Consider the following 26,088-nt stretch of genomic DNA (forward strand, 5'->3'; position numbering starts at 1 on the left):
TGATTTTAAGTACATTTCTTTCTATAGTCTTAAAATTGTGCGAGACCCTTTTAAGCCTCTATTTTTTTTAGACACATGTACCATTTTTTTTATAGGTTGAGCAGCTCATCCTGGCTTCAGCCCTTAAAGTCCCATGTCTTCGGAAAACCAGGACAGATGGTCATCCTAATTCTCTATTACAAGCAATGATGGAATTATTATATTTCCTCTTGCTTTTCTGAGGAAGCTCTTTCTAGATGAGTGGTATGCAACCTTGGCTATACCTGAAGAAGCTTTATAAAATCCCGATGCCAGGGCCTCACCCCTATAGGTTCTCATTTTATTTTTCTGGGACGCGGCTTACACATCTGGGAGTTTTAAAAGCTATGCAGATAATTCTAATGTTTCGCCGAGATTGGAAACCACCGGTATGTAAAGATACGGAACTTTCTCTGAGATGTACCGAGTGAAGAGCACAGCATGTGTTATGCCGCCACTATGTAGAAGATGGAAAAGAAGAAGAAAATATTTATATATATGCATAAACTATCTTTGGAAGGAATTGTTAACATTGGTTACTGCCAGGGATGTCAGCTGGGGATTGGGAAGGAGACTTCTCACTGCCTACTTTTTGACCTTGTGAATGTGGTATCTATTTTTAACTGTTATTTTTAAAAAGTTCTACCTCTTTAATCTGAAAAAAGCATTTACTGTCCTGAAAAAGCAGATATATAATTAAATAGACAGTATGCTCTTTTATTTTTTAAAAGTTCCCAACACATACAAATTTAACACCACACAACGAAGAGCTATGCACAGAAAACATTTCCTGAGGAAGGAAATTTAAAACCTATCACTACAGGGCAGCCTGGGTAGCTCAGCGGTTTAGCGCCGCCTTCGGCCCAGGGCATGACCCTGGAGACCCGGGATCGAGTCCCATGTTGGGCTCCCTGTATGGAGCTTGCTTCTCCCTCTGCCTCTCTCTCTCTGTCTCTCATGAATAAATAAATAAAATCTTAAAAAAATAAAAATAAAAAAATAAGACCTACCACTACAGTGATATTATATTAATGTAAATTAATATATCACATTACAAAATGAAAGTACATATAAATATGCAGATGTGCATATGTCTATACACACAAACACATGAAACAAAGGGTGTTTCAGTGGGAGAGCTCTGACTTTGATTTCTTAAATCTTTTCAAAATATATAAACCATATTCATTATTTTCACAACAAAAATTAAAAAAAGAAATTTAATAATCATGTTTTTTTTATCTAAAGGCAGAGCTTTCGGTCCACTGGAAGGAATCAGCTTTGTTTTGCTGCTATAGGGGCTTTTGTTCTTCTTCCTTCCTTCCTGTGACATGCAGGATCCTTTCTCACATGAGGAAGCCCAACTGCTGAGGCTTCAGAATCAGCCCAACTGCCTCATGACAGCAGCTAGGGAAGGGCCACTGGAGCTGGGCAGCTGCTACTGGATGTCCAGGTAAACTTTACCGATTGCTTCCCACACCGTGAACCCTGTGCTCAGCCGGGGGCGGGGGGGAGGGCAGCAAAAGGTCAGCAGACAGGGCTCTGCCAACAAGGCCTTGCCTGTCGTGGGGATGGCCTGGACATCTGCACATAAACAGCCTGATCCTAACATTTATGGGGCCAGGATGAGAGTATCAGGGGAAGCCCATGTACCGTATATCTAAATTTTGAAAAGCTATAATTTAAGCTAACACACTATTGACTGAAATAGTTATCTATTCAATCCCTTTCATAAATATAACTTCAAGTGACCCAAAAAGACCAGGTTTGAATGTAGAATTTCCTCTTATTCCATGGGTTTCTGTGTTTGGACATAGCTGTGGTGGACATCTTCTCATACGCCCCCTGCTCCCACCCCAACTTCTTGATATTTACACCCTTGTGTAATCCCCCCACTCTGGAGTATGGGTAAGACCCATCACAGGCTTCTAACCAACAGAATGTGGCAACTAGGATGGGATTTCACTCCCATGGCTAGGTGAAATAAAATAGTGACTTCTCTCTTGCTAGCAGACTGTCCCTTCCTGGCTTTGATGAAGCAAGTTGGCATGCGAGAGGGGCCTACATGACAAGCAAATGTGGGTGGCCTCCAGTTAAAAGCCACCAAGGAACCAAGGCCTGCAGTCCAGTGACCCTTGAGGAACTGAGAGTCAGCAGATCCTTCCCCAGTCAAGCCTTCAGATGAGACTCCAGCCCTGGACAACATCTTGTGATAGAAGCTGAGGACCCATTTAAGCCCTGCCCAGATTCCTAACCCACAAAACCGAGAGATGACAAACATGCTGTCTTAAGTCACTAAGTTTGTGGTAATGTTTACACAATAAAAAACTAATATAATTAGTGGCTCTGTTGGAAGAGTTGGCCTTCAGCTGTGGCTCTCAGTTACCTATTTGTCTTCTCTTCCTACCGCATCTTCATCTCGAATTTTGAGGGACCTCATGTTCATTTTTGTAGATTCCCTGGTTTCATGCCAGTTTCATCATCCCCACTCTCTGCTCCCAGATAACCTTCGAGCCTAGAGGTATGTGCATATTCAGCTGATGCTACCCATGAGAGCAATGCCATACTCGTGGGAGTACAGCCCAGGGGACAATGCCAATCAAGGCCCTGGAATGGCTCAAGGTCACTTGTGCAGGGAATTCCAGGGTCCTGGGTACTCAGAACATCCTAGGAGAGGGGCTTCGGGTCCTTGCCCCACCACCGCCCATCCAGGCTCTCTACTACACGGGAAAGGGCATGGCTGGAGAAGGGACACAGCAAGGCTTACCAAAGCACAGGCCAAGGCCAGGGGCCCTTCTTGCCCACTCTAAGGCAGCCCTGCACTCATGAGAAGCACTGGCTGAGGTCCAGGTAGACTGGATGAGACTCTGAGAGCTGCCTGTCGAGCATAAATGAGCAGACTGCCACACATCTGAAGGAAATCTTCAAAGAGAGCTGTTGGTTGAGCTGGACCATAAAAGTGGGAGTGCTTAGGGAGCAGAAAAAATGGGAAGGCCTCCAGCAGAGTAGCCAGGACTGAGCTGTTGACTCCCAGTGGTACGGTTTCTTAGGGCAGAGTGATGAGTTTAGGCTCTAGAATCAGAGCATATCTGTCCAAATCCTGCCTCTGCACCCCTGGCGGTGTGACTTTAGTCAAATTCCCTAAACTCTCTGAATATCAGTTTCCTTATCTGTAAAACGGGGATAAAAATAGTGTCTATCCCATAAGTTGGTGGAGAGGATCGATACATGTGAAATGCCTGGTAAATGCTTCGTGGGTATTGGCTATCATTAAGGAAACCGAAGCTCAAAGCAGATGAAAGATTATCTTTCTGCTCCTCGGTGCTACTCGCCTTGCCTCAGAGGTCACAGGGAGAAACGAGGATTTTATTCAGTTCCTAGGACACTCATTTGTTCAAGAAGCATTTATGGTGTGGGGGCGAGGTGCAGGCCTCCCCAAGATGGGCCACTTTGGCATGAACACTGTTTTGAGTTAAAGGCAATCTGAACCCAGCAGATTCAGGAAAAGCTTTTTACCTCCCCCTCAACTGCCTGCTTGTACCAGGAAGAGAACTATTAATAGAGATTCCCCTTTACCTAAGAAACCTAACTGCGTAATAGGGCGACTTTTGTTGTCCAAACATCTGCTAATGGCCTTTCTCCCCTTTGCATCCTCAGACCCCCGCCCCTCTCCTTAGCTCATATCGGCCTCATGCTGCCTCATTGTCTTTGGATTTTCCATGTCTGTGTGGATTCCCGTACATACGCTAGTAAATTTGATTTTCTACTGTTAATTTGTCTCATGTCAATTTGATTCTTAGTTCAGCTAAAAGGACCTAGACTGGAATAGGACATTTTTTCCTCCTCAACAATAGGAACTTCCAGAGCATGGTCCTAACTCACACCTTCCTTCCTCAAACTCCATGACAGTCACGACAGGGCAATGGGAGAGGGCAGCAGGAATGAGGGGATCAGGGTCCCACGGTGCTTGTCCTTAACAGCTGTGTGCTGTTGGGCGAGGCACCTGGTCTCTGTTGTCGCATCTGTGAAGGGGTTACTGGTGTGGCTCCACGGCTGGACCACAGACCTGCAGCCTCAGCATTACCTGGAGCCTGTTAGAACTGCAAAATCTCAAAACCTGGACCTACTGACTCAGAATCTCGGGCCAAGGCCTGAGAATTTGCATGTCTAACACAGTCTCTAGGTAATTTTGCACTCACTGAAGTTGGAAGGTCCCTGGGGTGGACTATCAGAGGTCCTCATAGACCTGGCTCTGTAGACCCCCTCGGGCACTGATGCAGGAAGCCCCTTGGCCTCCCTCCACCAGACGCTCCACTTTCATAGGCACCTCTGGGGTTCTAAGGAAACAGGTGTTCTGCTGTTACTCGGTAGAGTTTAAAACTGCTTGCTGTGGTCTGAATGTTTGTGCTTCCCCAATTTGTAACTTGAAATTCCAACCCGCAAAGGTGATGCTATTAACAGGTGGCGCTTTTGGCAGGTGCTTAATTAAGTCTTGAGGGTGGAGCCCTCATGAATGGGTTTAGGGCCCTTATAAAAGAGGCACCAGCGAACTCCCCACCATCTTTGCCAAGAGAGGATAGAATGAGAAGCTGGCAGCTTGGGAGAAGAGGGCCCTCACCCGACCATGCTGGCACCCTGATCCCCGACTTCTGGCTTCCAGAACTGTGAGATAGAAATTTCTGTAGTTCTTAAGCCATCTTAAGTGCTGTTTTGCTATAGAAGCCTGAAAGGACTAAGACACTGCTGGCCTGGGGGCAGGGCTGGCTATATAATTTGTGGGGCCCAGTGCAAAATGAAAATGCAGGGCCCTTTGTGCAAAAATCAGGAGAAAAGCTTTTTTTCTTCTTCCTCTTGACTTCTCATGTGTTTAAAAATTTGCTATTTAATGTCTTGGCCCTCCAGGCCTGGGGACGCTAGTTGGGTGGGTGTAGGCCCAGACCCCCACCTTCCCTGTGTTTGCACCCAGGCCCCTGCCTGCGGGCCTTGCAGCTTACACGGAGACCTCTGAGCTCCGGTTGGAGCAAAAGTGATTGCATCTAGGAGAAAACAGAGCAGCCAGCAGCAACCTGGTACTTGGGGTGATTAACGAATGCATTTGGAAATTTCCTCCTGCCTTGGCCTCAGCCGGCACCTGAACTGTGGTTGGTGCAGCAGTACATTTCTGTATAATCTCTTTTGACAGCCAGGAGGAGGGTAAACCCACAAGTCTAACCCAATTACAGTAAAAGAGGGATCTGCTGCTCCCTGTTGACAAGGTCAACACAAGGGCATCCCAATTCAGGGCTAGAGTACTCCTGGACCAGCGAGCTGCCGGCACAGAAAGTACTTTCCTGTCCAGCAACTTGGCATATTTTTACCTCGTGACAAGTGGTGGCTGTCACTCCTGGGCTGTGTCAAGTAGGGTGATGTGAAGAGAGCCAAGTGCATTGGGCTCCCCGTACCCCCATAGCCAGGCTTGAGCTACATCAGCCCAGGAAGGGATGTACAGTGGTCACAGCCCTCCTCAGGGACTCAGAAAAACTGAGGTCTCTTCTGATTCTATCTCCTGGAGTGACGTCGGGTAGACATTCAGCCTCCCTGGGCCCCATTCTCATCTATAACACAAAGATCTTCAATTTGATTATTTCCTGGCGCTGCCTCTGCCTTATTTGCTTGACATTCCATCTGGTTAAGGATTTAAAAGAGGTATTTCAGTGTGTGCAGTTAATTTTTTTTTAAGATTTTATTTATTTATTCATGAGAGACACAGAGAAAGAGAGAGAGGCAGAGACACAGGCAGAGGGAGAAGCAGGCTCTTTGCGGGGAGGCCGATGTGGGACTCGACCCCAGGACTACAGGATCATGCCCTGAGCTGAAGGCAGGTGCTCAACCCCTGAGCCAGGCGTCCCTGTGCAGTTAATTTTATAGGAAGAGCATGAAGAACATGGGGCAAAGTGAGCTATAAACCGTATGGTGGGTTGGTTACATCATGAAAGACTAAAATGTCATCAAAGAATTTGATGCTTCCTTTGTAGGCAAGGGAGTGGGGGACCATCGTAGGCACATAAAGAGGAAAGCGATATCTTCAGAGCTGAACCTGAGAAAGGTGAAGTAGGATGCCAGGTTTCCGAAGAACTGAGGATAAAGAAGTCAGGGAAGTGGCTACACACAGGTGTTTGCCCTTACCGGTATCAGATTGCCTTCCTGGGGCTGTCCATATGTCCCTCCCCCCAGCCCCCAGCAGGTTATGACAGTTCTTGTTTTCTTATAAACTAATTTTTATGTGGCATTATTAGATCTCTATATTTTTGCCAACTAAATGGGTGTGAATTGGCATTTCATTGTAATTTTTCTTTAAGATTTTATTTGAGAGAAAGTGTGTGGGCAAGTGAGAGAGCACAAGCAGGGGGAACAGCAGAGGGAGAGGGAGAAGCGGGCTCCCCACTTATTGGGGAGCCCAACTGGGAGCCTGGGATCATGACCTGAGCCGAAGGTAGATGCTTAAACAATTGAGCCATCCACCCCCACCCCCTCATAAAATGGATTTATAGGATTTTTTAAAAAAGTAACCTCTATACCCAGTGCGGGTCTTGGAATCATGACCCCGAGATCAGAAGTTGTGTGCTCTACCGACTGAGCCAGCCAGGTGCCCCATATTTATTGGATATTTATGCTTCCTCGTCTGTGAGTTTCTTGTTCAGTCTTGCCTATTTTTCTTTATGTTCTTTTATTTTTTATTACATTTTAAAAATAATTTATTTATGAGACACAGAGAGGCAGAGACATGAGAGGGAGAAGCAGGCTCCACGTGGGGATCCCAACGTGGGACTTGATCCCGGGTCTCCAGGATCAGCCCTGGGCTGAAGACAGGTGTTAAACCACTGAGCCACCTGGGCTGTCCTAATTTTTTATTACTTTTTAAAAAGATTTTATTTATTTGAGATAGAGATCACAGAGGGAGAGGAAAGAGAGCACCAAAGGGGAGGGAGATGTAGACTCTATGGTGAGTGGAGAGCATGATGTGGGGCTCTGTCCCAGGACATGGGGATCATGACCCGAGGCAAAGACAGATGCTTAATCAACTGAGTCACCCAGGTGCCCCTCTTTATCCCCTCTCACTGATTCTGGATGCCAGTCTTTTTTCTGTTCTGTACAAATGTATTTTCCCACTTTGTAGTGGCTTTGGAAAAGCAATCAGATAAGTGTAATATTGAATTTATGAACATTTTAACTTATAGCTTATTGATATCTTTTAAAGAAACCCTTTTCTGGAATCCTAAAGCTGTTTTTTATTTTAAAAATGAAATGTTTTCTTTTTCATTTTTAGGCCTTTACACATTGAACTTAGGTTTGTATATAATGTAGGTTAAGGTCAGATTGGATCTAATTTTATCTTTTTCCATGTCATACCCAGTTGTCCCAGCACCACATACTGAACGGTTCACTTCAGCCAGGAAAAGGGTGAGAGTAGCCCAGTGCCCAGTCTCAGGGTTGCAAGGATCTGTTGCTGAGAGCGAGTGCCTTCATTTTTGCACCCTAGGCACCTTGCCGAGCCTATCCCTGCCTTGCTGTCATTCTCCCCCTCCAGGGAACCCAGCCCATGGCAGAAAGGCACACATGAGACTTTGGATCTCCTGTCTAGGAATCTAGGTACCTGAGACAGAAGAGTCTTTTTTTTTTTTTTTTTTTTTTTTTCTTTTTTTTAATTTCAGGGACACCTGGGTGGCTCAGCGGTTGAGTATGCCTTCGGCCCAGGGTGTGATCCTGGAATCCCGGGATCAAGTCCCACATCGGGCTCCCCACGGGGAGCCTGTGTCTCTCTCTGCCTGTCTCTATTTCTCATGAATAAATAAATAAAATCTTTAAAAAATTTTAATTTCAGTATAGTGAACATACAGTGTTATATTAGTTTCAGGTGTACAATGGAGTGATTCAACAATTCTCTACATTACTCCGTGCTCATCACTGTAAGTGTATTCTTAATCCCCCTCACCTTTTTCACTCACCCCCGCCCCCCCCCCCCGCCCCTAGTAACCATCAGTTTGTTCTCTACAGTTCAGAATCTGGTTTTTGGCATGTCTCATTTTTATTTTGTCCATTTGTTTGGTTTCTTAAATTCCACATGTGAGTGAGATCATATGGTATTGGTTGTTCTCTGACTGACCATTATCACTTAGCATTATACTTTCTAGATCCATCCATGTATTTGCAAATGGCAGGATTTTAGTCTTTTTTTATGGCTGAGTAATATACCATTGTGTGTGTGTGTGTGTGTGTGTGTGTTTGTGTATGTATATGATGGACACTAGGGCTGCTTCCATTATTTGGCTATAGTAGATAATGCTGCAGTAAACATAGGGGTGCATAGATCTTTTCAAATTAGTGTTTTCATATTCTGTAGATAAATACCAGTAGTGGATCAAATGGTAGTTCTAGTTTTAATTTTTTGAAGAACCTCCATTCTGTTCTCCTCAGTGGCTGAGATTTACATTCCCACCAACAGTGCACAGGTGTTCCCTTGTTTTCCACATCTTCACCAATACTTGTTGTGTTTTTAATTTTAGCCATTCTGACACATGTGAGGTGATATCTCATTGTGGTTTTCATTTGCATTTTCCTGATGATGAGTGATATTGAGCATCTTTGCATGTGTCTGTTGGCCATCTGGATGTCTTCTTTGGAGAAATGTCTGTTCACATCTTCTCATTTCTTAGGTGGATTATTCTGTGTGTGTATATTGAGCTGTTTTTATATATCTTGGATATTAACCCCTTATTGAATATATTGAATATATCATTTTCAAACATCTGTTCCCATTCAGTAGGGTTTCTTTGCTGTTTTTTTTTTTTTTTTTTTTTTTTTTTTTTTTAGTTTTATTGATCATTTCCTTTGCTGGTGCAGAAGCTTTTTACTTTGATGTAGTCCCAATAATTAATTTTGCTTTTGTTTCCCTTGCCTCAGGAGACCAATCTAGAAAAATGTTTCTATGGCTGATATCAGAGAAATTACTGCCTGTGTTCTCTTCTAGGATTTTTATGGCCTTTAGGTCTCATATTTAGGTTCTTAATCCATTTTGAGCTTATTTCTGTCTATGTGTGGTCCGGTTTCATTCTTTTGCACATGGCTTTCCAGTTTTCCCAACACCATTTGTTGAAGAGATTACCTTTTTCCCATTGCATATTCTTGTCTCCTTTGTTATAGACCAACCATATAAATGTGAGTTTATTTCTGGGCTCTCTATTCTGTTCCATTGATTTAGATCACATAAGGTGTCTATTTCTGTGCCAGTACTGTACTGTTTTGATTACTGTGGCTTTGTAGTGTATCTTGAAATCTGTGATACCTCCAGTTTTGTTCTTCTTTTTCTTTTTTCTTTTTAACTTGATATTTTGGGTAATTTTTTTTTCTTTTTGTATTTTACTTATTTATCCATGAGAGACACAGAGAGACAGGCAGAGACCTAGGCAGAGAGAGAAGCAGGCTCCCTACAGGGAGCCCAATATGGGACTCGATCCTGGAATTCCGGGATCACTGCCTGGAGCCAAAGGCCGAAGCTCAACCACTGAGCCACCCAGGCATCCCTGTTCTTCTCAATCTTTTTCAAGATTTCTTTGGCTATTCAGGATCTTTTGTGGTTCCATACAAATTTTAGGATTATTTGTTCTAGTTCTGTGAAAAACACTATTGGTGTTTTGATAGATTGCGTTGAACCTGTAGACAGACTGCTTTGGGTAATATAGACATTTTAACAATATTCTTCCAACCCATGAGCATGGAACATCTTTTCATTTGTTTATGTCATCTTCAATTTCTTTGATCAATATTTTATAGTTTTAGAGTATAGATCTTAAGTTTATTCTTAGATATTTATTTTTGGTGCAGTTGTAAATGGGATTGTTTTCTTAATTTTGCATTCTGCTATTTCATTCTTAGTATATAAAAATGTAACAGATTTCTGTATTTTGAGTTTTGTATCCTGTGAAATTACTGAATTCTTTCATTAGTTCTAGAAATTATTTGGTGGAGTCTTTAGGATTTTCTATATCTAATATCCATATCATCTACAAATAGTGAAAGTTTTGCTTCTTCCTTACCAACCTGGATGCTTCCCCCCACCCCCCCCCGCCCCATCGTATGATTACTGTGCCTAGGACTAGTACTATATTGGATAAAAGTGGTGAGAATGGATGTCTTCTTGCTCCTGATCTTAGGGGAAAAACTCTGTTTTTCACCATTGAATATGATATTTGTTGTGGGTTTTTTTCATATACGTCCTTTATTATGTTGAGGTAAATTTTCTCTACACCTACTTTGTTTAGGGTTTTTATCACAAATGGATGTTTTACTTTGTCAATGTTAGTATATGTGCTACCGAAGCGAGCACTGTTTTACTTTGTCAAATGCTTTTTCTGCACCTATTGAAATGATCTTATGGTTTTTAACCTTTCTCTTATACTGATGTGATGTATCATGTTGATTGATTTACAAATACTGAGCCACACCTGGATCCCAGGAATAAATCCCATGTGATTATGGTGAAGGATTTTTTTTTTTAAAATATATTGTTGGATTCAGTTTGCTTCTATTTTGTTAAGGATTTTTGCATCTATGTTTATCAGAGAGATTGACCTGTCATTCTTTTTTTCTGCTCTTTATTTTTTGGTAGTATCTTTATATGGTTTTATTATCAGGGTGATGGCTGGCCTCATAGAACAAATTTGGAAACTTTCCTTCCTCTTCTGTTTTGTGGAATACTTTGAGAAGAATAGGTAATAAATCTTCTTTAAATGTTTGGTAGAATTTTCCTGTAAAGCCATATATTTGTGGACTTTTGTTGAGTTTTACGATTCAATTTCATTGCTGGTATTCAGTCTGTTCAAATATTCTATTTCTTCCTGTTTCAGTTTTGGGAGGTTATAGGTTTCTAAGAATTTATCCATTTCTTCTAGATTGTCCAATTTGTGGGCATATAATTTTTCATAATATCCTCTTATAATTCTCTGTATTTCTGTAGTGTTGGTTGTTACTTCCTCTTTCATTTCTGATTTTGTTTGAGTTCTATGAGTTTGTTAGAGGGGAGAGATTGAGGAGAGCTGTGTATACATCTCGAGAGAGTACAAGGCGATATAATGCTCGATCTCGTTGGATATCTTCTATGATCTTTTCGATATATCTTTCTTCTCTCTCTCTTTCTCTCTCTCTTTCTCTCTCTCTCTCTCTCTTTTGGTGAGTCTGGCTAAAAATTTATCAATTTCATTGATCTTTTCAAAGAACTAGCTCCTGGTTTCATTGATCAGTTCTATCATTTTTTGGTTTCCATTTTGTTTATGTCTGTTCTAATCTTGATTATTTCCTTCCTTTTACTGGTTTGGGGTTTGGTTGGTTCTTCTTTTCCTAGCTCCTTTAGCTGTAAAGTTAGGTTTTTTTATTTGAGATTTTTCATGCCTCCATCGGTAGCCCTATATTGCTATAAATTTCCCTCTTAGAACCACTTTTATTGCTTCCCCCAAATTTTGGATCATTGTGTTTTCATTTTCATTTGTCTCTGTGTGTTTTTTAAATTTCCTCTTTGATTTCTTGGTTGATCCATTTATCGTTTAGCCACATATTACTTAACCTTCATGTATTTGTGCTCTTTCCAGATTTTTTCTTGTGGTTGATTTCTAGTTTCACAGTGTTGTGGTTAGAAAAGATGCATAAAAAATATATATATATATACAAAAATATAAAAAATATATATTAAAAAAAAGATGCATAGTATGACTTCAAGGGTTTTAAAAATTTGTTGAGACTTGTTTTGTGGCCTAATATGTGATATATCCTGGAGAATGTTCCATGTGCACTTGAGAAGAATAGGTATTCTGTTGCTTTAGGGTGGAATGTTCTGAATATATCTGTTAGATCCATGTGCTCCAATGTGTAATTCAAAACCACTGTTTCCTTGTTGATTTTTCTGTTTGGATGATCTATTCATTGATATAAATGGGATGTTAAAGTCTCCTACTATTATTGTATTACTATTGATTACTTTGTTATTACCTGCTCTATGTGTTTCAGTGCTCCCATGTTGGGTTCGTATTTATATTTGTTAGATCTTCATGTTGGGTTTTTTTCTTTTTATGTTTATATAGTGCCTTTCTTTGAGGCAGAAAAGTTTGTATAAAAAAGGAAAAGGAGCCTGGAATCTTCTCTCTACTCCAGGCTGAGGAAGAAGGGATGCCTGGGTCTGGAGGGAGGAAGGGAGAACAGGTCCATTGCCCCTGATGTGCTGTTAGAGGCTTTTCTAGTTTTTGGACACTTCTTGGGACAAGGGGCTGGTGCAATAGGGCATGTCCCCTCCACACTGTTTTGAGCGACCCTGAAGGGTCTTGCCCTTATGGATTCTGCTCCTTGCCTTCTCCAGAGGATGTGGGAGGTTCTTGAAGCCACCCCAGAAAGCTTAGGCTACTGTATAGGTATGAAACAGGGAGCAGTAGAAGTAGAGAAATATTTTCTTCTTTTAATTCTCTTTCAATCTTTCTAATTGTATCTCAGAGAAAGCCTCCTTTTGGTATACTTAGTCAAGCCTCTCTAACACTTGCTAACCTCCTTTTTAACTCCTAGAGTTTGGGCCTCATGCTTTGGAGCCAGATGTAGGGCTCATTCTGGGAGACCGTGAGGAATGAGGAGGCGACTGAACCCAGGTTAAGGGTAAGCACAGCTTTCCTATCATGGAAAATTTGGTGCCTAGCTCTCAGGGGCTGTACTTTGTCCTTTCAGTATTGTCCTTCTGAACCATACTGAAAGGACAAAGTTTGGGCCTCAGGCTTTGGAGCCTTGGGGGCTAGGGTAGCTGACTAAATATTTAATCACATTGTTTTCATCATATTTATTTTTGAGGGTGGCCTTCTATTTTGTCAAGTGATGGCAGTTTGCTATTAGTGATGCTAATAACAAGTTCCAATTAATTAATTAATTTTAAGTACGCTCTGTGCCCAGCCTAGAGCCCAGTGCGGGGCTTAATCTTATGACTCTGAAATCAAGATCTGAGCTGAGATCAAGAGTTAGATACTTAACCAGTTGAGCCAACCAGGTGCCTTAGAAAGTTCCTTTTAAATACATGCATTTGAGCAAAGAAGCTCATCTTATGATATGAAATCATATGGATGTGTGCATTTGGATAAAAAGATGTGGGAAAGGAGGGTCATCAAAACGTTAATGGTGATTATCTTACAGTGATTTTTTTTGTTTTGTTTTCCTTATTTTTGTGGATGTTGTTTACATTTTTTATAATGAGCACATACTATTTACATAATCAGAAAATAAACATTTTTGTTATGGGTAAAGGTATGTATATTTACAGGAATGTTTTAAGTACATAACAACACAAGGAATGTGTGGATTTAGCTACATGGTTGACTTAGCCTGATGTAGGTCTCATTCTGGGAGACTGTGAGGAATGAGGAGGCGACTGAGCCCAGGCTAAGTGTAAGCACAACTTTCCTATCATGAAAAATTCGGTGCCTTGCTCTCAGGGGCTATACTTTGTCCTTTCAGTATTGTTCAGAAGGTTCCATTTCAGAGTCTCAGTTACAACTTTTGAATCAGGTAAAGCATTGATCCTCTTTGGTGGGATGGGGCTGAGTTTCTGGGATGTGTTAGATCTTTGCCCAGCCTGCATTTACATGCCCCAGGCTGGGCTGGATAAAGGGAACCCGGCCAGAGTCTAGATGTCTCAGATTTGTGGATGCTATCCTGTGAATGGTCTGACAGGTGATAGCCTTCTCCCTGCTGGACTGTTCCTTGTCTGCAGAGTGCCCACCGTCTGCCTCTCTCCCCAAAGAGTCCTGGCAGCTAGTGCCAGGTCGTGGTGTTGGTCCTTCCCCAGGGAAGAGGGCATGATTTAGCAGGAGTCCCTTAGGCAAACATTCCTGATGTGTAGCCCTAGGAATTTACTGCCCTCAGGTAAAGGCTCTTTTTTCAGATCAGACCACACGTTACTGTTTAATCTTTAGTGGAGCCAACATTATCCAGATACAACAAGGAGCAGACAATCCCAGAACTTCCTTGGGAATTTATCTGGCTTTATGGTCTGATTCCTGTTCTGGGTATCTAATTATGAGATAGTCAGGGGTTGGGCTGACAGTGTCTGCCAACAGTGAGAGAATATAGACTCTCTAGCCACTAATCAGGGGCACTGTAATCAATAGGACCAGACAGTCCCAGGCCCTGCCCTCCTGGAGGCAGCAGTCTGGTGGAAAAAGCAAACAAGTGACAGCAGGTGCAAAGAGGGTTTGTAGTGCAGGATGGAGGCTGTGGCAGCACACAGCAGTGATCTCTTAAAGCGGGGGCAAGGAGGGATGTCTGAGTAATAGACCTTTAGATTGACACACAGAGTTTGCCGGGTGAGGAGATGTGGGGAAGAGTGATCCTGAAAGAGGGAACAGTGTATGCAGAAATCTCAAGGCCAAAGAAACCTTGCTGTCTCCACCTGAAAGTTGTCCTTTAGGTGGTTAAAGAAGAGCGAACAGGGTGGGAGGATGGTTAGGGCCCAGCTCCTGTAGGACTTCTTTAGACACAGGAGTCTTTAACGAAAGGTGATTTTTCTCCTTCAGGGACATTTGGCAAGGTGTCACAATTTGGTTGTCGCAAGTATGTGTGTGTGTGTGTGGGGGGGGGGGGGTAGGGCTGTTACTGGCATCTAGTGGGAAAGAGTCCCAGATGCTACCAAACACCCTACAACGCCCAAGAGAGCCCCCAGCAACAAAGAATTACCCTGCCAAAATGTTAATAGGGCTGAGGTTGAGAATTCCTCATCTAGGACCCTTAGGACTATTTCAAGGACTTTGTTCCTTATTCTAAAGCCAAGGGAAAACCATGATGGGGTTTTACACAGGAAAGGAACATGACCAGATTTATATTCGACAGTGCTAAGTCTAGCTGCTTTGAGGAAATTTTAAGGTCTAGCTATTCCAATTTAGGACAACTCTCTTAGTAGTTCTGGACCATTCTCCAGCTTGGGGAATTTCCAGCCTCTTTGATTTTTCTTCCCTCCTGGGGCTTACCTTTGACTACTTTGTGACCATCTAGGTATCTACCAGGGTGGGGAAAGCTACTCAGATGCACAGTAAAAGCTAAGCAGGCCAAGGGGTTTTCTGCTGGGTACAAAAGGTACCATATACTAGGGCCTACAAAATGTTAAGGCCACTTGTGGCCAGCAGAAGACAGCCCTCCAAAGATGTCCACGTCCTAATCCTCAAAACCTATGAATATTGGCAAAGGGATTTTGTAGATGTGATAAGATAAGAAACTTGAAATGGGAAAATTCTCCTGAACTGTCTGAATGGGTTGGTGTAATCACAAGGACCCTTATAGAATGGAGACATGAGATCAGATTTGGAGGAGCTTTGGTGACAGAGGCCAGAGAGCAGAAAAAGAGCAAGATTTGAAGATGGCATGCTGCTGGCTTTGAAGATAGGGGATGGGACCAATAGTACGAAACAAGGAATGTATATGCCACTAAATTCCTGGCGATTTGCCAAAATACAAACAGAAAGTTTTTTGGTTTTTTTTTTTTTTTTTTTTTGCTTTTGAGTAAATTCTACCCCTAATGTGGGGCTCAAACTCACAACCCCAAGATCAAGTCACATGCTCTACTGACTGAGCCAGCCAGATGCCCTGAGCCTGGAAAATTTTTAATTAACTCTGAAATAACAAAGGAAAACTGCAAAATAGAAACTAATACATGTCATTTATTTTAATATTTGTTTTATAATATCTAATATATACAAAAAGATATAAAGACTAACAGGATACACAACCAGGGATTATCCACTCAACTCAAGAAATGTAGTTCTAATATAGCTGAAGCCTCTTGGAGACCCATCCTGGGTTACACTTCCCTCTCTTCCTTCCAGAGGTAATCAATATCCTACATTTGGTATTTATGAGTCCCATACATTTTTTTCTATCTGTCGCCAAACAATATATAGGATTGCTTTGCATAGTATTTTATATTCATGACATCATAATGTAGGTTTTCTTGCTATTCATTCCTAAAAGGTTTTGTGAATCCAGTGTTTGGCACCATCCTTACCTAGAAGATTTACAATCCAAAAATACACAATTCTTTTTTTTTTTTTTTTTTTTAATACACAATTCTATTTAAGGTAAATGGAACTCTAGGTTGAGAGTAGGGTCACCATTTACAGCTAACATGTTTTTAGCATTTATTAAACCAGAGTTTCATTTAATCCTCCTACAACAATCCTCTGAAGTAGGTGCTGTTATTATCCTTAGTTACCAATGAAAAGATGGAGACACAAAGAGGCTTAGTGATTTGTCCAAGGTCGTAGGGGAGCCCTCCCCTGGAGGAGTCCCAAATTCTGATGGAAGAATGGGGAGGGTTATGAAGGGGAGCGAGAAATGCTTTTCAACAAAACCTCTTTACTAGTTTGGTAGTTTAAACATATATTTACAAATTCTTTGATACTCCACCCTTCAAAAAATGGAACCCAATTACCTCACCCTGAGAGTGAACGGTCTTGCTTATAGAATAGCATGTGGCAGAAATGACGACATAGGACTCCTGAGATTAAGTCCTAAAAGAAACTATGACTTTCCCCTCGCCCTCAGTCACGCACTCTGGGGGAAGCCCACCGCCGTGTTGTGAGGACATTCAGGCAGCCAGACGGAGAGGTCCATGTGGCGAGGAGTGGAGCCCTCCTGCTAACAGCCAGTGAGGAACTGAGGCCTTCTGCCAACAGCCATGTAAACAAACCATCTTGGAAGTAGATTCTCCTGTCAAGCTGTCACATGATAGCAACCTCAGCAGACTTCTTGACTACAACATCAAGAGACCCCTAGAGTCCCTCAGCTAAGCCACTCCTCAATTCCTGCCCCATACAACCTGTGAGATAATGTTAGCTACATTACACTGTTAAGTTTTGGTAAAACTGTTAAGTTTTATAGCAATAGATAAAGTTAACCTCTAAGTGAGTAGCTCTTACCTTTTGGAGTATCAGGGACCCTTGGGGTATTCTCAACCCTTTTGAGAATCTGATAAAAGCTATGGATCCTCTTCTCAGAAAAATATACAGACGCGAAAACGCATTGCTCACAGTTTCTGGAGGATCATATATTTTGATAAAGCCCATTTGTGGATTTCAGGTTCAAGGCTCTGTAAATACTAAAATAGTCCAAGCATGAATGTTTTCCCCACAAAATCACTTTTCTGTGGATGACTAACTTAAAACAAGGATTCTTTTATTCAGTTTCTTTTTCCTGAGATGGAAGAACCAGTTGAAGAACCCCCCCCCCCCCTCCCCAAGTTCTCAGTCCATTTCCCCAGGCTCTTTCCACCCAGCACATTTCAAAGAGCAAAGGAGTCAAATTAACTTCTCAGGGTTCTATTTTAATGACTCAATTCTTTGGGAGGAGAGAGTCAGGATGACTGGAGGGATTTCCAGAAAAGCCAGAAACAGTAATTACTAGAAGTACAGGAAGGAAATGTGTTCTTGAAAGATTAAAGCTCCAGCGTTCAGAGCTGCGTGAGTTGGCTTGATTTGTATTCTCAGAACACATTGGAGCGTTTGGGGAAACGCTACTGCACTCATTCTTCATCCACTTCATCCACTTGATTCATCCTCCATCCTTGTTTTCACATATGGCATCTCAAGGTTGACATTACCAGTGCAAGCAAGGGAGATGCCTAGTTTTTCCTCCACATTTTCCACCTGGGGGGATAAAGAGTTCCAAGGGGACACAGATACAGGAGGAAGAGCAATCAAACTTCCTCTCTGAGCTCAGTATCTGCCAAATCCCTCGAGGCCGTGCTTTCTGATGAAACCAAAGACCATAATTGAAGCTCTGAGTGACTTCTGCTTTGGGGACCTGAGAATGGCTCTTACTTCCATTTATGAGCATGGGCTGCGGAAACAATGTAATACAGGAAGTGTAACCCAGGAAGAGAGAGAGTTTGGGGCATGATCACGTCCCAGTGCAGGGTAAATTAAGACCACCTATTAAAGCTCGTTAAATGGGAATGGAAACCTGGAGAGGGCTGGGTTTGGAGACATCTGGTAGTTGAAACATGAGGATGGAAGAGCTTGCTCACTGAATATAGAAACCTGAACACTTGTGGGGAGAGGAGGAAGAGATGGCCATTAAAGAGTGAGAGGAACTCTCAGATGGCCTGCAGGAAGAACTGGGAGAGAAAGATGGGAGCGGAACCAGTGGCCACTGGAGTTTAAAGATGGAGAAAACATTTCACATGAGCAGAGGGATCGGGCAAATGGGAGGTGGAATATGTCCCTCCTTTTTGGTATGAGTAGGGACTCACTGGTGGTCTAGGAAAGAGCATTATCCATAGAGCAGGGGTGGGGGTGGGGGGCCAGAAGCCTGATCAAGCAGGCTGAGGCGTGAGTGAGTTGAAGGAGTGGCTCACAAGAAAGTGGCTAAACATAGTCACACAAGATCTGACATCAGATAGTGCAGAGGCATCAGCTCCCACTGCGGGCAGTGGTCTAAAAGGCTGTGGGGAGGCTGTGGTGAAAGCGGATTCATTTTGCTGCTGGTTCATAATCTGCTTTCCATGAATGACTAGAATTTATATTTTTAATAAACCGAGGTGGCTCTCTAGAGATGTAAACTTTGTGGAGAAAATGCAACTAAGGGAGCAGAGGTAAGTGGAGCAGAAGCCATCTGCCGGAATGACAAGTATCAGAGGAGGGAGAGCCTTGCCAGGCGCAGTGACGCACAGGAGAAGCTGCTCCAGGGAAAAGGGTGTGGGAGGAGATACAGCTGCTGCGGAGGTCAGGGTGGCGGGTGATAAGACGGTCTCTGCCGCCTTGTCTAAATGGATATAAGCTCTGAGACACTCAGCCTCTCGGAATAGCTGCCACTAGCCTTAGATGTTCCTAGAGCGCAAAGAGGAAACGGATAGATCGCGACAGACAAGTCTAGGACCTAGATTCAGAACAACAGAGAACGTAGTAAGAACGTGTCCTGTTAGATTATTTGAAATACATTGATTTCCTGTATGTTGAAACAAACAAATTTCTCTGTTTAATAATAATCTCTCTAACTTAAAAAAAAAAAAAAGTGACTAGAGACCACATTTTCCAAGAAGTTTCCTGGGCTGCTGGCAGGTGCTGATGGCTCCTGCCCTGTTTCTTGGTGCTCAGCATTCCCTGGAGCCTTCCACGTGCCTCCATAGCCGTGATACTGGGACAAGCTGTCTGGGGATCCTGTCCCTTGGAGACCCCGGCTACATGAGATCTGTAGCCTTTTGGCAGAGTCCAGTATGCAGGCCCTACGCGCCACGCTCTCTGAGGCCAGCATTCAGGGTCACAGGCCCCACAAGGGGTGCTGGCCCAAGCTGAGACCCTGTTCGTGCCACTGCCCTCCTGCTTGTCCAGGCACCCACTGCTGCTGAGCTGGTATCTCCTGGTGGGACACCTGTCACATCTTATAGGCTAGATAGATCAAATGTGAAGGCCAGCACCAACTTTCAGGAGGTAAGGCCAAGAGCCCATGACCCTTTTGTGATGTGCTCAGCCTTACAAAGCCCAGCTGCCTGCGTGCTGTATCCACAGAAACCTCTAGCGTTTCCATTAAAATACAGGAAGAGAAATAATAAAAGATAAACTTCCTGCCAAGCATTTGGGGGCAACCAGATATAAGAAGAGGAACAATAAAATATGAACATGATGATGACGGTTATGTGCCCAGATGCCTTTCCTGTTGAAAAAGTGCAGCTTGCAGGTGGAGTGGGGAACTTGATCTCACAGCTGTGAGCTCAGGACCATCGCACAGGCAACTCTGATGCCTGGGGCTCGAGAAGGACAGAGCCAACCTCCAGGTTGGTTTCTGGGAGCATTGGCTTCTTTGATGTCACAGTAAAGCAAATGCTGGGTCTTAAGAGTTAGAGGGCAGCTCTGACTCAATTTGCTGATCTTCGAGGACATGTGGCTGCTTTGAGGGCTGGGTCTGACCATGGAAAGTCCTTAAAACATGTGGTGGGATTTGCACTTGGGGAGATTCCTGCCACAACAGCTGCAAAACAGGACCCCCAGCTGTGGAAGGGCCCCCAACAGCCCAGGCACCTTGTGTTGGCTGTCACAGCACCCTCGGTCCCCACTTTGTGCTCCCTGGGCCCGCTGCCTCCTAGAATCTGGAGTTGAGGCCCACCCCCAATGCCTGCAAAGAAAGCTTTTAGAAAACAAAACAAAACAAAACAAAAAAACAATTTCACTGTTTTTGTTCAAAATAGCATCTATTATAAAAATTCAGTTAATACAGTAAACAAAGTTCAACAAACAAAAAATCTCCCTATACATTCTACTGCTCAGAGATAACCATTACCAACTTCTATAAAACATCCTTAAAGACTCTTTAGGTACGTGGAGAGCTAGAACAACTATATAATTTTATGAGATGGGATCTCATTCTGCAGACTATTTTAGATGAAAAAAACTTAATATTGATGTAGTTGAGTTTGTCAGAAAAACTAAAGACAAACTTAGCAATGACTTGTTTCTTTACAAGTTTTCAAAAGATTAATTCTTTCAGAATTAAGTAAAAATGACAAACATTAAGAGATTAAATTTGTTATGCTTTAAAAAACGAGTTTGTGTGTCAACGATGCTTAAAAAATTTTTTTAATAAAATTTAAGCTTAAAAAACAAGTTTCAGTTTTAAGTGGCATGTCTGGACTTCCTTCTAACGGTAAGGAATTACTCACAATTTATCCCGCTCTCCTGCTCTCTTGGTTTTTATTGTGTTCTATCATCAATATTTACCTCCCTTCATTTTGTCCTCTAACCACATTTCTTACCGTTGTTTAGTTTGAGCTCAATCTCTAATGGACTTAATGCTCAACCCTTTGTATTACCGCTGTGTTACACATTCAATTGTATCCTCCCCCCCAAAAAATGTATGTTGGAGTCATAATTCCTAGTTCCTCAGAATGTGACCTTATTTGGAAAGAGAGTGTTTACAGAGGTAATCAAATTAAAAATGAGGTCATTAGAGTGGGCCTTAATCCAAGACTACTGATGTCTTTACAAAGGGGAAATCTGGATGTTGACATGCATGATGTGAAAATTGGAGTTTTGCTGCTACTGGTGAATGAATGTGTAGGGCTTTAAAAAGCTGGAAAAGGATTGGAAGGATCTGTCTCTAGCTCTTTCAGAGGGAACATAGCCCTACTGACACCTTGATTTCAGACTTCTAGACTCAAAAATTGTAATACAATGAATTTCTATTGTTCTAAGCCATCTGGTTTGTGGAACCCTGTTATGGCGGCTCTAGGAAACTGATACACTTAGGTTTTCCTTTTTTTTTTTTTTTTTTCCACTTAGGTTTTCTATTCTAGAATTTATATTGACTCATCCCTTGGTTGGATAGATTTCATTTAGAAGTTGTTTTTTGAGAAGATTTCCTGGGTGCCTTGTTCCCTATAGTTTCACATGCCTGAGAATGCTTGTCCATTGCCTTTATGCTTGAAGGTAACTTGGCATGTACACAATCCTTGAATCATGTTTTCTTTCCTTCACATCTTTTTAGATGTTGGTTTGCTATCTTTTGGCATTGAGATGAAGCCCAAAGAAACTTAATTTTTCTCTCTGCACATGGTTTATTAACTACATGGCCATCCATGTGAGATTTTCTTATCCTTGGTGTTGTATAGCTTCACTAAGATATATCTCGATGTTGAACAGTCTATGTGTATATGTCCTTTTATTTATTATTTATTTATTCTTTTAAAGATTTTATTTATTCATGAGACAGAGAGGCAGAGACACAGGCTGAGGGAGAAGCAGGCTCCATGCAGGGAGCCCGACCCGGGACTCGATCCCAGGTCCCCAGGATCAGGCCCTGGGCTGAAGACCACGCTAAACCACTGAGCCACCTGGGCTGCCCTTATACGTCCTTTTAATCTGTAGATTTAGATCATCCTTACTTCAACAAAAATCCTCTTCTGTTTTTGATAATAATGTATTTTTAATTCCTTTTATTCTTCTTCAGAAATTACTATTCTCCTTTATAAATGCCAAGGATTCTATTATTGGTCTTCTATAACAATAGCAATTTTCTCTAGAATTATGTAAAAATCTTGAGTTTTGTTGTTCATTTCATGTGATTTCCCAGAATCTTTCCACTGTGGTCTTAATTACATAGTTATTTGTATCCTATTTTTTTGTTGCTTCTGTTGTAGATTCCATTTCTGTCATTGTTTGTGGTTCCATTTTCATCTAGAATCTACTAGTTTACTTTTACTCTTTTCATTTTTTAAATCTCTTTTTTGAATTCTTCTGTCTTTGGAGTCTTTTTCTAGATTGTGTTGTCTGAAATTTCTCTGAGAATATGGAAACTTTATCTAAACCTCTTTGGGTAATACCACACCTTAGGTAATTCCTCTTTTCTTTCTTTTCTTTCTTTTCTTTCTTTCTTTTCTTTCTTTTCTTTCTTTTCTTTCTTTCTTTCTTTCTTTCTTTCTTTCTTTCTTTCTTTCTTTCTTTCTTTCTTTCTTTCTTTCTTTCTTTCTTCTCATCTTTTTGTGTAATATTCCCTTCTCCTATAATTTCCATGTGTGAATCCCATTATGGTTTGAATGGGGGCCACTACTGGCTGAATAATGGTATGATAAGTGAAGAAGTTGGTGAGATTGGAGAGTATCTAGGAGCCTTAAATTTTCATGGGTTTTGTTGTCTCAAACCACCCTTTCAGTTATTTCCTTTTCTTTGGGGACCATCTTCCCTCAAATTTTGGTGTTCTGGAAATCCAGTGACTCAGACTCCTAGGCTCCCTGTGGTGCAATCTGGTGGTTCCTGCCTCCACTTCCTCCTTCCCCTTGCATCATCCCCACATATCTCCCTTTCCAGAGGTGAGTTTGGTAAGATGATTCCTGCAGCTCCACCACCCAGGCCACTCTGCACTGTGAGTCCTGCTCTCTATGGGATATTCCCCAGTTTCTACAGTCAGCCCATACTATCACACCTTATACATGGGATAAAGGTGTCATCAGCTAAACTTCCACCATGGACCTTTGGTGATCTGGGTCCTACTGTGGGTTCAAGGAGGTACCTGGCATCTCTTTCCTATTCTAGTTTTGGTCCCACAGTGACCAGCTGGTTTGCCTTATGGTTTCTGCTTTGGTGCTTCCTTGCCTCATTGAAAATGTAGGCCTCCCTCCTTCTATATTTCATTTCTTTTTGCTATATTCAGTGGGTTTTATAAAAAGAGAGTGGAATAAATATTTTAACAGGAAGTTTCTTATGTTAAAATGCTAATCAGTATGATAATAAATCTGTTTATAGCTTGGGAAGATTTGTCTCTATTATATTTATATGTGAATATACTATAAATTAGAAATAGGAACATGATCTGGGGCACCTGGGTGGCTCAGTTAGTTGAGTGACTCTTGATCTCAGCTCAGGTCTTGGTTGTAGATTCAGGCCTAGTGTTGGGGTCCATGCTGGGTGTGGAGCCTACTTTTAAAAAAAAAAAGAAAAAGAAATAAGAACTGATCTGTTTTTCTGTTTGTTTATATTTTTCTTAGTTTTTAAGTGTCCTGTGTGTGTCATGAACAGCACTCTTTAGATTATGTTTCTTTCCAAAATGAAGATACCTTTATTGCTTTTCATTATAAAAATAGTACATGCTTATTGTAAAGCCTTAAACACTAAAAAAAAAAAAAATCACAGTGAAAATCATCTGAAATTCTACTATCTATACATAACTGCTATTAAATTTGTATAATCATCTTTTGAGACCCAAATGTGTTCACAAATGTATCTGCAGTTGACAAAATGAAATCCTATATGCTGTTTAGGAAAGTTTTTAACAATTACAAGTACTGTGTTAATATCTTATCATTGGAAGAAATTCAAAGGAAGTAGACAACCCTTTCTTACTTTCTATACATCTTCCTGGGAAAAGCACTTGTCTCAGATTTCCAGGCCTTTCTTTATTCATTTACATATATAAACATATGAACATACATGATTTTTAATTTATTTTTAGATTTATTTATTTATTCATGAGAGAGAGAGGCAGAGACCTAGGCAGAGGGAGAAGCAGGCTCCTTGCAGGGAGCCAGATGTGGGTGGATCACACCCTGAGCCAAAGGCAGACGCCCAACCGCTGAGCCACCCAGGCATCACTGTACAAGATTTTTTTAAAACATAAATTATATTAAATACAATTAAAATTTTCACTTGCTGTTTTTTTGTTACTATTGAGAATGGGATCTCATTTTTAATTAAAATATCTTAAAAAAAATAAAAAATAAATAAAAAATAAATAAATAAAATAAAATATCTAATCAGGTCAAAGAAATTATGTTGTATTTTGAGTATATAGTGTATCTTACATTCATCTACTTTATTCAACTGTTTTATCAATTCATATGAATTATAACCCCTGAAAGATAGAAAGAGATGGAGTACTTCCAAATTCGTTCTATGAGGCCAGCATCACCTTAATTCCAAAACCAGACAAAGACCCCACCAAAAAGGAGAATTACAGACCAATATCCCTGATGAACATGGATGCAAAAATTCTCAACAAGATACTGGCCAATAGGATCCAACAGTACATTAAGAAAATTATTCACCATGACCAAGTAGGATTTATCCCTGGGACACAAGGCTGGTTCAACACCCGTAAAACGATCAATGTGATTCATCATATCAGCAAGAGAAAAACCAAGAACCATATGATCCTCTCATTGGATGCAGAGAAAGCATTTGACAAAATACAGCATCCATTCCTGATCAAAACTCTTCAGAGTGTAGGGATAGAGGGAACATTCCTCGACATCTTAAAAGCCATCTATGAAAAGCCCACAGCAAATATCATTCTCAATGGGGAAGCACTGGGAGCCTTTCCCCTAAGATCAGGAACAAGACAGGGATGTCCACTCTCACCACTGCTGTTCAATATAGTACTGGAAGTCCTAGCCTCAGCAATCAGACAACAAAAAGACATTAAAGGCATTCAAATTGGCAAAGAAGAAGTCAAACTCTCCCTCTTCGCCGATGACATGATACTGTACATAGAAAACCCAAAAGTCTCCACCCCAAGATTGCTAGAACTCATACAGCAATTCGGTAGCGTGGCAGGATACAAAATCAATGCCCAGAAGTCAGTGGCATTTCTATACACTAACAATGAGACTGAAGAAAGAGAAATTAAGGAGTCAATCCCATTTACAATTGCACCCAAAAGCATAAGATACCTAGGAATAAACCTAACCAAAGAGGTAAAGGATCTATACCCTCAAAACTATAGAACACTTCTGAAAGAAATTGAGGAAGACACAAAGAGATGGAAAAATATTCCATGCTCATGGATTGGCAGAATTAATATTGTGAAAATGTCAATGTTACCCAGGGCAATATACACGTTTAATGCAATCCCTATCAAAATACCATGAACTGTCTTCAGAGAGTTAGAACAAATTATTTTAAGATTTGTGTGGAATCAGAAAAGACCCCGAATAGCCAGGGGAATTTTAAAAAAGAAAACCATATCTGGGGGCATCACAATGCCAGATTTCAGGTTGTACTACAAAGCTGTGGTCATCAAGACAGTGTGGTACTGGCACAAAAACAGACACATAGATCAATGGAACAGAATAGAGAATCCAGAAGTGGACCCTGAACTTTATGGGCAACTAATATTCGATAAAGGAGGAAAGACTATCCATTGGAAGAAAGACAGTCTCTTCAATAAATGGTGCTGGGAAAATTGGACATCCACATGCAGAAGAATGAAACTAGACCACTCTCTTTCACCATACACAAAGATAAGCTCAAAATGGATGAAAGATCTAAATGTGAGACAAGATTCCATCAAAATCCTAGAGAAGAACACAGGCAACACCCTTTTTGAACTCGGCCATAGTAACTTCTTGCAAGATACATCCACGAAGGCAGAAGAAACAAAAGCAAAAATGAACTATTGGGACTTCATCAAGATAAGAAGCTTTTGCACAGCAAAGGATACAGTCAACAAAACTCAAAGACAACCTACAGAATGGGAGAAGATATTTGCAAATGACATATCAGATAAAGGGCTAGTTTCCAAGATCTATAAAGAACTTAT

General features: G+C 41.5%; 1 protein-coding gene across 8 annotated transcripts in view; it reads left to right on the forward strand.

Annotated features, from left to right (window-relative positions):
- Positions 1-2,358, forward strand: part of B3GNT2 (UDP-GlcNAc:betaGal beta-1,3-N-acetylglucosaminyltransferase 2) — a 120,275-nt gene extending 117,917 nt beyond the window's left edge. For 4 of the 8 annotated variants that reach the window (XR_005366120.1, XR_005366122.1, XR_005366123.1 and 1 more), the window contains 2 exons: positions 1,356-1,471; positions 2,029-2,358. The gene's annotated coding sequence lies outside the window, so the exon portion shown is untranslated. Of the gene's footprint in view, positions 1-1,266; positions 1,472-2,028 lie in introns of all 8 variants that reach the window. The other 4 variants (XR_005366126.1, XR_005366125.1, XR_005366119.1 and 1 more) reach the window with 3 other exon arrangements.
- Positions 2,359-26,088: the final 23,730 nt, after the last annotated feature.

The sequence above is a fragment of the Canis lupus genome, chromosome 10, assembly GCF_011100685.1.
Source record: "Canis lupus familiaris isolate Mischka breed German Shepherd chromosome 10, alternate assembly UU_Cfam_GSD_1.0, whole genome shotgun sequence".
NCBI classification, from domain to species: domain Eukaryota; kingdom Metazoa; phylum Chordata; class Mammalia; order Carnivora; family Canidae; genus Canis; species Canis lupus.